Source organism: Embiotoca jacksoni, unplaced genomic scaffold (assembly GCF_022577435.1).
Source record: "Embiotoca jacksoni isolate LCO1_2020_lvr unplaced genomic scaffold, fEmbJac1.0.p SCAF_8, whole genome shotgun sequence".
Classification (NCBI taxonomy): domain Eukaryota; kingdom Metazoa; phylum Chordata; class Actinopteri; family Embiotocidae; genus Embiotoca; species Embiotoca jacksoni.
The window spans coordinates 18,606,007-18,619,558 of record NW_027185436.1 but is presented as its reverse complement, the minus strand read 5'-3'; positions in this window follow the sequence as shown (position 1 = coordinate 18,619,558).

The window sequence follows — 13,552 nt, the reverse complement described above, 5'->3', positions numbered from 1 at the left end:
TAAGAAATATTATGGATTTCAATCAATTGGCTTTATGAGCAGGAGTCAGACTTATGGGCCCTGGAGAATTGTGCCTGAAGCTTTGAAATTTCTATGAAGGTTTGAGATATCCAGCATGCAGGCCAGCTTTGGCACTTGACGATCCATGCAAATTCTCATATTACAGACCAAAAGTGCTCATGATAGCAGAAAATGTTTTTTTTTTTTTAAACGGCAGACCTGCCTGCGGTTCCATGTCGGTTGTACAGTAGAGGCGAAATACACTCCACACGTAAGCCACTACAAGGGATGTCGATACACCCTGTGTGTTTCCCCCTGAGGTCTACAGTGGTGGTCTAGTGGACACCTCACATGAAACGCTGGAGACTCTATTAAGGACAGTGGTTACGGGCCACAGACTAATCTAGTATGACAAACTGGAGGTGTCCTGTTATTTCCAGACGCGGTGATGAATCGAGGGCTGTAGTCCCCCATGCTGTCATGTCAGAGTGGAGCTGAAACAGATTGAGAGGGAGCAGACAGCAGATTGATGTTCCAGGCTTCTTCCCTCTCCTCTAAAACCCACAGAATCAGTCCATTAGCCCTCCTCGCATTTGCCTATCACTTTACACAGGCAGCTGCACCCACAGTCAAATCTGAAACTCACAGCGGGGCTGAACCCAAGAAATACAAACTAACCTTTAGCTATTATTTTTGGAAATGTTTTATATTTTACAAATTTTTTTCAGGTAATTTTTTGACATTTTTACGTGAAATTGTGTTTGTCTGCAGATTTTTTTTTGCAGTCTATAGCTACCATGAACAGTTAGGCTCTTTATCAAACCTTACATTGTTTTTCCAAACACCTACTATATCTTCCCCATAAAATACCTAGCAAATAGGAAGAGCGGCTTTCTTTGATTTCTTGAATGTAAGTTATTTTAACCAAAACACAAGAAGAATTTAGTCGCTGATTTTGCAGCATTAGCCAGAATGGCTCGAGAAAAGAGTAGTTTGATATTTTGGGAAATACAGCACTTATTTTCCTTCTTGCCAAGAGTTAGAGGAGAGATACCACTCTAATAACTGTACAGGAATTTATGCTAACATGCCAAACTGCACAGTATAAACACATTTTCAAGTGATAGCCAAGAAACAGCCGAAGAGGAAAAGGTCAGAAGAATTTTTTTTTTTTTTTTTTTTTAAAGAGTTCTGCTATGATCTGGCAAGGGCTAAGAGTAGCGTTAACATCATTAAGTGTCACGTTTGTTGGTCATGTGATACTTCACGGTTTGCCAAGAACATGCTGCTGTTGTACCGTTATCTATAGCAGCAGGAGAGTTGTGAGTATTTCTGTCTGGAGCTCGTCTCCAGCGATGTAGCGCAATTGTAGCGTCAGTCCGCTAACCCACAACCGAGCTAACATGAGTTACTTTACTGCAGGGGTGTCAAACATACGGCCCGCGGGCCGGATCCGGCCCGCCAGGGGGTCCAGCTCGGCCTGCCGGATGACTTTGCTAAGTGTGAAAATTACAGAAAGACATAAATTGCATTTCTATGAGAAAATGGAGGTTTATGAGTACAAACGTTTTGTTATTTTATTTTATTTTTTTAATCGATCCAGTAATTGCTTCAAAAACAGTGTAAATGGGCTGATGTCTGAGTTTTTGGTCTTTATGTTTCTAGTTTATTGTAGAAAGACCTTAAAATAGGGTTTATCATCCAAAAACCTTCACCAATGATTTAAACAAAGATAAATATTGTCGTTATGTATGCGTTATTATGCTATGATTTTACTGGTCTGGCCCACTTGAGATCAAAGTGGGCAGTATGTGGCCCCTTAACTAAAATGAGTTTGACACCCCTGCTTTACTGTGTCGTTGTTCACTCCACATTATGGTTTTAGACTGGGGTTTTGTGGACATGAACACCTTAAAACACAAGGTTGTTAGAACAGTAGGACTGCTTAGATTAATAATGAAAAAAAAAAAGTAATGTTGCATTACCCTTCTTGTTAGCTTGGTAATAAACCAGCCCTCCACTCTTCAGTCACTGCAGTTTTATAACAATAATCTGAACTAACTTCTGCAAATTTGTACTCCATTGTTTGGTGGATGCTGTGTTTGTGTGTTTGCATGTTGTTTGTTTGATGACATTTTCATATAGTAAAGTTTCTTTTGATTTTGCTCTGAGAAAGAGACCTCAACTTCCACGCCAAATAAGGGAGGAGTGTCTACCTATCCCGGTTGTTATTTTCATTGCAGGCGATGCGTGACCTCTGAAGGAGCATTTGGTGTATATTTGGCTGCTGAGTTCAAATATCATTAGTCTTTCTCCAGAATCCCAGACTCAACACTTAACAGAAAAACAATTGAAAATGCTATACTGTCAAAAACATTTGAAATCCTTCTTTTTAAATTGAACTCGCCATATTTAGATGTCATGTTGTTAACTGTTTGTCCTGTGCACACTAATGACGCATACACAGTTAAGTTGTGACTCATTTCTAAGGTTGTGTGACTATTATGGTGGCAATTCTACATACAATCTTCAATAATATATATTTGTATCACTTTTATTTAATAAAGTCAACAATATAATTGTTCCGTTTTTAACAGTTGGTCTCGATTAATCAAAGTGTTATTGTCCAATTTCAATCACAACGTGTTCCTGCAAATATTTCACAATAAAAGCCTTGCTAAATAGTAATGGGTTTCTGTCTACTGAAATGCCAGAAGGCTTTTAATCTGAAACAGATACAGGAAGTGTTGCATTTGTAAAAACAGCCCAATGCAGTAACTTTAACAGTGGAAATGGTGGAAAAATACGAGTCTTCCAGTTGACATCATGAATCAATCAATTCACCCTACATGTCAATATGACAACTTTGACTATTCCATTTCTTTGTAATGGCTCTCTTGCGTGACATATGCTTTCAAGATGACTTCACGAATTAAAAAAATGTGAATGAATTTCAACCAGCTCAAGAGAGCTGTGAACATTACATTTTTTTCATTTGGAAAAAAAATAAGCGGTGAAGCTTCGTTCTGGTGATCAGCACTACACCGACGGTCCTAACTTTGAAAACTTTAAGACACAATGTTGAATTTCTAATACTAATAGTGGAGGGAACCTTCAGCCGTGGGTTAGCTGAGGTTATCATTAATGGAGGAATCAAGACAACAACACTGCTCCAGAGTGGGTCCTGTTGTGTCTATCTATAACCCCTCCCCCTCCCCACCACCACCACCACCACCACCCTCCTCACACCGCCCCCGCTCCCTTTACACACACCACATACACACACACACATGCTCACACCTCTGCCATCCCCCTCTCTTCACGATGACCGCATCCCCACTGTAATGTACCTGTATGTGTGTGAAGGACATCCCGACCGGCAGGGCTATCACAGACACAATCTCACAGCACTTTAATAACTTTGAGAGCGGTCAGCACCCTGCGCTTTAATAACACTCGCTGTCAGCTCACCCCACACTGCGCAAAATTGTCTCGTTGGAATTCTTTATGGTGGAGGCCAAAGAACTCTGGTGATGGGGATGGAATATAGCCACACTCAAGCCGCTTCTACCTCTAAATGGCTTTCCAAGAGTATGTTTTTATCTTTGGCTCAAAACAAACAGCAGAGAAGACAGGCACTTGCCTTATGACGCAGCAATAAGCTTTAAAAATCAGCACTGTCGACTTTTAGTGTGCCCAAAGTTCACTCACTCATGATGATAAACATTTCAAAGCTGGAATAACTTAACTGCGAAAAGGCTCACAGAGAAAAACTTAAATTGTATCATGTGGTTAAAAAACATGTATGCTGTGGCAGAGAGTTGTCTCATCCAAACTAATTAGGACATAATATTTGCCCCCTAAAAATTCCGATAGAGGCACAGTCTGAACAACCACCACCATAAGCTGACACATATAAATTGAATGAATATACAAATGAATCGAAGAAATGTGTACTTTTTCCAAGTGGTAGACCCTCAAATGATCATCTCGTTGTTTTGCTTTGTAATTCGCCATCAGGCATAGCTGGTAATATAAGCAGTAGCATTAGATGATTTCCAGATATGGAAGTTTATTTCAGTTTTCTCTCGCTGCCATTTGGAGCTGCCAACATACAGAGTTGCCTGGTGTAGCTTCAGTGTTCTTATCATTATGCAAATATTTGATTATCTGTTAAGGGCGATCACAGCTAGTAGCTTCACAAATGCAGCATGTTTATCTCCAGTATACATATTAAAGCAAAAATTCAAGCTGAGCATGTGAAGTGTAAATCGCCCAGTGCTGCACACAGTGTGCAGTGGCTGTGTTTCAGAGCTAATGATGGGCTTGGGCTGTGTTTTTGTGATGCGTCTGAGATTATAGCTCTCTCCTGGAGCAGTGGTGCTGCGTTCCTGGTCATCACTGCCTAGTACTACTGATTAACATAATCAGCCAACATTAGTTATTCATGTGATGTGCAGAAGCGCTCGGGGGTCAAATCTTTGCCCTGTCTAATAACCTATGTTAAATATTAAAGAAGTACATGGGCTGCCTGATTTACATGCCTCTCATCCTGCCTTTAGATGCACAAGTAGTTAGAAAAAAAAAATCGCTCTAGGCCTGTGGTCCATTACTTGTATGCAGAATAAATATATGTAGTGTGCTGGAAATGCATTGCTTTGAAGATCTGATGATGTGCTGTTGTAATATTACAAGTACAACAACTGTATGGAGTACTAGTTTGTGTGCAAGAGCTTCTTATGCTTATGCTAAAGTGAGCATGTGATCATCCCACAACCAAACCAGCCAGTGCTAGCCGCCATTGCCCTGCAGAATTACTGTGTGAGCGTGTGTGAGTGTGTGCGAGTGGGTGCGTGTGCGTGTGTACAGTATAAGAGACCACTTTTTTCCACTCGGCTTCATCTGACTGTCTGACAAAAAGGACCCCACTGGGCATGCATGAACTGACTTACTGCATCTTTATGCCTCACATTTCTTGATTAGGAACAATGAGAGAGGCTAGCCAAGCGTTGAGCTGTCCGTGTTGGGTGAGCAGCACTGGTTGGAGGGGAGGGGAGGGAGTGGGGGGGCTATGGGCTGCAGAGAAGGGGGCCGACTATGAACCCTGAGGAAGTCATTAGGAGACCAGTGACCTCACTGGTGCAGAGCTCAAAAAAAAGCTGCCCACTGGCATGATGTCATACTTCACATGTCATCCTTCATCATCAGCGACACAATGAAGAGTCCAAAACTGTGAAAACTACATCATGTACCTGCCAGCTTTAGCTCCACTTGATGTACATTAGTGGCTTTACCTATTGATAAAGCAGATGAGCATCATTTAACATACTTTATCTGCAAGTAGTCTCAATGAGTAATACTGCATTAAACCAGAAACATGGTGCAAAGTGTACTTCACACATATGGTACACAAAGAGTATAGAAAGAAACCTGCCTGTTCCTCTTGAAAATAGCATGACTCAAAAAAAATAAAAATCAATTTTTCCTTTGTTTATCAACTTTATAAAGCTAAATCATTCTAGCTTCAAAATACATTTAAAGGCTATTACATACCCAGTAGTCTTTATTTCAGGAACTCAGTCTCTCTCTGGGAGTTATAAAAGTCTCTAGCCCCACAAAATAAATACAAACACAGCCACAGCAGCAGGTGGATCTCAAAGGTGGCACTATATTCCAATTCCAGGTTGGGCCTTTAATGACAACTTGCACAGTGGAAGTGAATGGATGCACAATTTATCACCCATATTCCCTCACCCTGTAGGAAAGGAGGACCAAGACTAATGAACTGCAAACTCTCCTCTAGGCTTCCTTTTGTAATGATGGAACTACTCACGATTTTTTTTCTTTCCTTTCTTTCTTTTTTTTTTAATTTGGTCCTTAAGAAAATAACAATCCTCCTTGGCCCTGCTCATTACTACTTGGCTGTGGTGACCATTAGGAAATGAAAATAACTTTGCTCATTTTGTGCGAAGCAAAGGCCTGTAGGCTGAGGGTCTGAGTAAAGAATTGGATTTCTAAATATAACTTCAGTGCTCACAGGCCACTATGCTCCCATACAAAGAAATGGTGTGATGGGCTAGTTTACAAGACCACTAAATTGCAAATGGAATCATTGTATTGTGCAGAGCGATGAATAAGAGATTGAAATCAAAACATAAAAAACTCCAGAATGCATTTCCTTATTACCTTCTCGTGGGTAGAACACAAGTTGCAGTGCGTGACTATGCATGTGAGATATGCTGTGTTGGAAGCATGGCTGACATCACCCCAAATGCTTTCAGTCATTTTTAGCCCATTGGACGCAAGCTACACAATCTTCATTTTTATCCTGATGCTCTGCTTAACTAATTAACTTTAACTTTGGTCAAACATCGTCATTAGTCCCAAACTCCTTTTCTACTAAAAAAAGGTCTGGGATATTAAGTTGGAATATTGTAAGCATATTGTAAGTATTGTTTTGAAAAGAATCTGTCTTTATCAGGAGGCAACCAACCGTGACGTCACCAATTGGTTTGTGAGTTTCAAAGCCTCAACGGGCATTTTGGCCGTCGCCATCTTGTTTTTTTGGGGCCAGAAGTGACCATATTTGGACGAGCCGAGGAGAAGTGAGGGGTGGATCTTACTAGTTATGGAAACCTGACTGCACCTCAGACATGTCAATCAAACCAGACACACCCCCAAATACACCAGGCCTAATATCTAATTAATCATAGAGATGCCCTCAGTGATGTTGCACTTTTAAGGCACTTCTGCATTAGCTTCACTTTTCAGACCCAGAGATTACGTCCGTTTCTATACACAGTCTATGGTCTTTACTCAGTTTACTTGGACTGCTGGGATACATTGATGTATTGTGAAATTTAATGTATTGTATCATTCAATACAAGGATACACATTTTATTTATTACTTTGAAAAGATATTGGCCTAAATGGTCCACATCAGGGTCACATACCAAACAAATCCATCCATTTTGTAAATCTTAACGTTATTTATTAAAAAAAAAAAATGTTTTTTTTTAATTGTAAAACAGCTTGTAGTAAAAGAGTATATTGTAAATTATAAATGTAGTTCAACTATTTGACAAGGTACTTTTGTGACTAAACCAAGTTTACAACATGCAACTTTTGCTAAACAGGAGATCAGTAATGTCAGTTATGCAGCAATGTATATCCCATGCTAATATAAACCAATATTAACTACCATACTCTGCTGGTCACTTCATACAAAGTCAGGCATGGCGTTGCGCTTCATTGCTTATGATTTACCTTTTATATCAGTAACAAAGAAGTAACAAAGTGTTATTTCTTAGTCTCCCATCTCAGGGCTTTTTAATTTCCTTTTTCTAAGGAAAATACACTGGGTAGATTGCCCAACAAAGTGACAGATACGTTTTATTCATTGGATTTAACACTGTGACACTGCACAGAATCTGCTCTTGTCAAGATTTGTGTAGCAATGTGTTCCTTGCAGTGTTAAGGGAACATGGCACACAAGCACAAAGTCTCATGGCGCTCGTACAGCATCAATTCACTCACTCCAAACACAAATGTGGTGGCAAGCTCGATGTATTTGGCAGAGACCAATGTCCAGTGGTTACTGGATGAATGGCCCACAATATTGCACTGAGTGAGAGCACTCCCACATCGAGGCTGGACTGCTGTTTAAATCAAGCGGGCGGTCACACTCGATGTGTACATCACCACTGAGGCATGGTGAGCAATGAGACGCCTGTACAAGGCCCCTGCCGGCCCATTGCAGGGCTGGACTGCTGAGGCCCCTGGGCTGCCTAATCAAATCTGAAACCATCACATTCACTAGGCTCTCAGGCAAGGATGCATGCAAAAAAAAAAAAAAAAAAAAAAAACACATCAACAATCATACCCATCCCCCACTGCTCTTAAATACCACCATTAGGAAGACATTATAAAGGAATATGTAAGTAATTGAAGTATAGCATTTCATTTGTTCTTGCTGGTTTCCTTTTTAAAGTAGGTTTGTGGTTAAACAAAGGTTACAGAAGTCCATCCAGCCTGTGCAAAAGCACTTGTGATGTTCCCTTCAGTATCTGTACCATCAACCATATGCAACTGATAACTACAATCTCCCCTCAATCTCTAACTTTCCAGACCTATGAAATTGATGTGTTTATTTAGCGTGTCCAAGCCAAGGCAGAGCAGTAATAGCCTTGTCTAGAGGGTGAAGATGGAATCCCGTCGCTTTACCATTGATGCAGGATAATGGTTTCCTTTGATGGAGATTTGGGCCATCCAAAGATAATTAGGCAAGCGTGAACAATGATCTCCATGAAGTGCAGAGTACTAATTAAAACAGTTCAGCATTACAGCATTTCAAACATGACAATAAAAATAACAAGAGGACCCAAATGGATTGCCCACTGTGCTAGAATAGTTCCAAAGAAAAAACGGTATCAGATATTCAAAGGGCATTGGATTCACTCTAATGGAGATACAGCTGTGGAGAAAAAATATACAATTACCGAAAAATATATGTGTGCTAAATTAATCACTTCTCTATTTACCCTTTATATCTGGTCCCCTTCTCTAATGGCATGTGTAAAATGAAAACTAATTGTAAGGTTCAGTCACAAAGATCAGCTCTGAGCAAGAATGCAAAAAGTTATGATATTAGTCATTGTAAAATTTATTAAGTGTTAAATTGATAACAATAATAGACCAAAACTCTCAATAAATTGACTCTGAAAGTTCTAATTTAATTACATGTATTATGTTAAAGTTACAATATGTACAAATTAAGTCTGGTCCTGTAATACCACTTTCTATGATAGGAGATGATAGTGTGCCAGTGTTGCGTCCAGCCTGCCCTCAGTCTGGCTTTTTGAGTTTTGACTGTTTGATCAAACTTTGTGGACTCTTGCCATGCTGTTAGTTAGTAGTTTGCGTTTTGTATCACTAATTTTAGTAAAGTTAGCTTGTGTGGACGGTATCAACAAAACAATTGAGTTGGGTTAAGCCTATTGTTTACGTTATAGCCTGGGTATTTCAAATGTTTGTAAGACCAGAATAGAAGCAAAGCAAATTTTTAGGTCCAGTTTTTGTTGCCATTAGCTGCACACACACACACACACACACACACACACACACACACACACACACACACACACACACACACACACACACACACACACAAATCAATTTTGTATTATCCAAGTCATCCAAACACTATGCCTGGTTTGTTTGCTGCATGTAATGACCTCAGTAGGGTAGCTAGATTTCAAGCTCTAACTACTCTGAACCACCTATTTAGAACTGCATACTAACACTGTCAGTAACATTATATATTTAGCTACCTTTTAAAACTATCGTTTCGTCGTCGACATTGGCATTAACAGCTATTTACAGTTTTATTTACTTGCGTTGATCTGTCTCAAGCGATGGAGAGCAACAGTAATGTTAACTCTTGGTTTGTTTCTTTTTGTAACTTTTTTGTTTGCTGAACATGGTTTGTCACCAAGAGCTGGTGGTGGTGGTGATTAAGGTCCCTTGTCAAGAGCCTCCGCCATCATTGCAATAACTGTTCCACTCATTCGAGTAAGAGGTTAGAAAGCACTTCTTCCTCTCATGTTGGACTGAGGCCAGATTAAATGCCACAGTGACTCACTCTCGCCTCTTGAGGTGGGGAGTGGTATTACGAGACAGAGCAGCGGGGCTTGCTGGTTAGCATGCTGACTTAAATAGATATCACTGCTACATAACACACATGTATTTGACATATTGTCATAACCGTTATTTCTTCCCATTCTGTTAATATTTTTTGTTTGAATTTGTGATTTTTTTTTTTCCAGCTGAAACTCTTACTCACTATACCTTTAATGTCATGTTTTATTTACTGTCTTGACCTTAAATTTGTCTCCTAATTAGTAGCCTATGTCTAAAATGTCCAGCTAAGCATCATTACTGAGTACCTGCAATCCTTTCATGCTTACTGTCTCAAAAGCGTTTAAAACTCAGAAGATCAGAATAATAACAAAAGGCTTTCCAATTGTGTCCATGTGTGTGATTCAAATAGCCAGTCTCTGGAGAGGCGCATTGATTCCTAAATGAATGCAAGGCTAGAGAGAAATGGATTTTTTTTTCCTTAAGATGTGACTTTATATCTCTTCTTTAAATCCCTGCAGCACTGTGTGCATTTGATTACACTCTGTGAAGGAGGGAATCTTTGCATCTTTATAAAATATTCATCAGAGTGGATGGGTTAGGCAAGGCTCTGTAGATGGTTGCTTGGTGATGGAGGAAATCGTTGGAAGTTCAAGCGGCTAGAAACAGAATTTGGTGTCTTCTGTGTAAATCGCATAAGTAGGTCAGAGATTTTATGCCAAAACCGCAAAAAAAAAAATCAGCTGAGAGTTTGCATTCTTATTAAAGACATGGTTCAAAGTATTTAATGAAGTGCTCTTTTTTTAGTCTTTAATAAATGGTGTGCATCTAGTAAATGAGCTGATCAAGTGATTTACTGTTGTGAGGTGGCTTTTGTTACAGCATCTTTCATCCATTTTACACTGACAAAAGATTGATTTAAGATATGATCGTGATTCAATTACAGCTGGATCCTTTATTACCCACTTGGCAGTCTGTGCTCTGTGGTTCCCATACTGGTTGGGGCTTTTTTAGTAGTTATTTTTGAAAAAAAAAATGTTTATCCATGTGTTGACATTACTACTGTGATTACAAATCCCAGTTACATGAGTTGTCTTTTATGTCCTGTAACTGTATGCCACCTATAACTTCTGCCACTTGGCTTCTATATATAACTGTATATAACTTAAATAGGCTTACTGTTGATCTGATTATTAACCAAAAAAAGAACGGTTGTTAATGAGTTTTGAAAAACATGCAAAAAGCTCATGTTCTCTCAGGACTGCATGGTGTTTGGGTTTGTTTACTCTTTTACTATTGTGGATCTGCAGATATACAATGTCTCTGATAAAGTAAAGAATGAAAAAAGGCTAAACATTACATAAATGAATGGAATTCTACTGAACCAGCGTTAAGTAATTTAACCCACAATTACCAAAATTTCTAAAAATGTCTTTAGTATATTTTCATATAACTAACAAAGATGGTTAAAATTACAGCATAATGCACATGAAACTTAATGCCTTACCAATTGATAAAGTATGATCGCACTGCTGGAGCTCCAAAGTTAATCTTTATGATGAAGATACAAATGAACATATATTCATTTGCCGTTTTGTACCTCAACTATCTTATAATGATTTTTAATGCAGTCAGTGTTCCCTTATAAAGAATTGCATTCACATCTAACATACACACAGTACCTATAGAAGTGACTGAAATAAATGACTGGTTAGTAATAACCATTATTTAATTAGGAAATGATAATTATTACTAATACGAAGTAATGTACTCCTAATGCTGTATGTTTTCAAAGTGAAAAAGGCAGTGACTGAAAATTTGAATCCAGACATACTTGGCCTTTTCAGAATGCCAGAAGGTGTCACTGTTCATGCAAGACTTGCACACTTTATCCTGGAAAGTTGAAAGCACATCCCTGGTTGCATTATATTCAAGCAGTATAAAGAGGGTACTGGCTATTAATACATTATTTGGACATCAATTTTGAATTAATGAATTAACCATTTGAATAAATGCAGTAAATGCAAGGGCAAATTAATATTTAATAGAGTATTAAAAGGCATTCAATACTTGTAGTTTTATGCTTCAATAATACACATTGTACTGTATCTATAGACACAATAGCATATTCCAAGAGTTATTTCTACATTCGTTTAATGAATTGAGTTCTAATTTGATTGAGAAGCAAATAGCTGATGTGAAACAAAACCTGTGAAAGCAAATCACTGGAGAAAGTGTAGACAGCAGAAAAGACAGACAGACACACACACACACACACACACACACACACACACTCACAGACTGAGTGGAGGGGCTTGTCAAAGGAGTAATACCCCTTGCTTGGTATCTTCAAAACTGACTGGATGACAAACATGTCTGTCAGCGCTGTGCCAATATAGTTTAGGGCCTCTCGTGATGGGGCACACACCCAATGACAGAAGCAGGTCATTTCCGCTCCCTGGCATCATAAATCCACCGTCTGGCCCCTGTCCGGCTGCTGATGCTGCAGAACACCACACACAGTGGACCTGTCGGAGCACAATGAGCTACTGCACTGTCCCCGTGGCACACAAAAATACATACGCAGACACACGCAACAAACATTCTCTCCTTATGGAGCAGTCACTGTGGCTAGCACACTGTCCCATCTGCTGTTGTATGGCATCTCAGGTGAGGGGAAAAAAAAAAAAAAATCTATCTAGCTATCTAAGTATATATATATTTTTTTATCCCTTACAGAGCATCTTTCAGGATTTTTTTTTTTTTCCCCCCTCTTGTCAAGAAAGAAAGCAAAGCTGCCATGCTGTGGTTCACCTGTCCTTTGTGCAGAACCTGACAGCTCATATTCCTGTCTGCAGTTAAGACTGCACTTAATATACAGAAGCATTCCAAGAATACAGTGCAAGCGCGTCAGCTGGGGAATGAGGGATACTGCACGTAATATATTCATGTTTGCTTAAATCAGGCTCAAGGTTAAAACAACACCGATTTCTCTTGGCGTCACATCTCTTTGGCAGAACACAGAGTTCCGATGTGCCAAACATGACACCTCCGCTCACTAATACAAGAGAAATAAGGGATGAATGATAAATAAGTCTGCATTTTCACAGCCTTCCGCTATATGCCCCACCCTCCTGTTCTTCTCTTCTCCTAGACAGAAATGCAAATAGGTCATTGAGCTTCATCCCCTTTTGCCCTAACATGTAGTGACAGTCTTTAAATTCACATTTCAAGCAGGAAGCAAGAGGCAGGAAAAGAATTATGAAAAAAATAAAAACTATATATAGGAAACTTTCCCATTTAGCACGAAAGGTAGTAGTATTTCCTTATGTAAGGCTAGGGATCATAAGATGTGCTTTAGGGAAGCCATGACCGTTTCCAGGATGCCATGACCGAGGTTGAGCGGAATGCTAAATGCCATACATCCTCAAGGTTATCTCTGAAGACAGAGCCCTTTTGGAATCTGCTCCTGCTTTATTTTCTTGAATGCATGCATCAAGTCAGCTGAACAGAAAAAGATGAAGGTGACTCCTAGAACGAGTTGAACGCTCTCTCTTTGTGCACCCTGCATGGTGGTTTTAGGGTGTACACCTTGCTGTGTTTGCAATGAATGGTTATAATTTGGGTTGTGTGTGTGTGTGTGTGTGTGTGTGTGTGTGTGTGTGTGTGTGTGTGTGCGTGTGTGTAGGGGGGGGTTCATACCAGCCAGTGCAGTCTCTCTTTGCAGCGTGCGGTTCAGTCTGTGGACTGGGATTAGGCAGAGGTACAGTGAGCCAGGGGCTAATACAAAGCACTTAAATGTGAAAAGTGTCATTTCCATCCCCAAGTCCCTGAATATTGAAATTAGGTCATCAGTGCAGCAGAGGCCAATTTTCACCCTCATATATCATGGCTGCCCCTGCACCCAAGGTCTCAT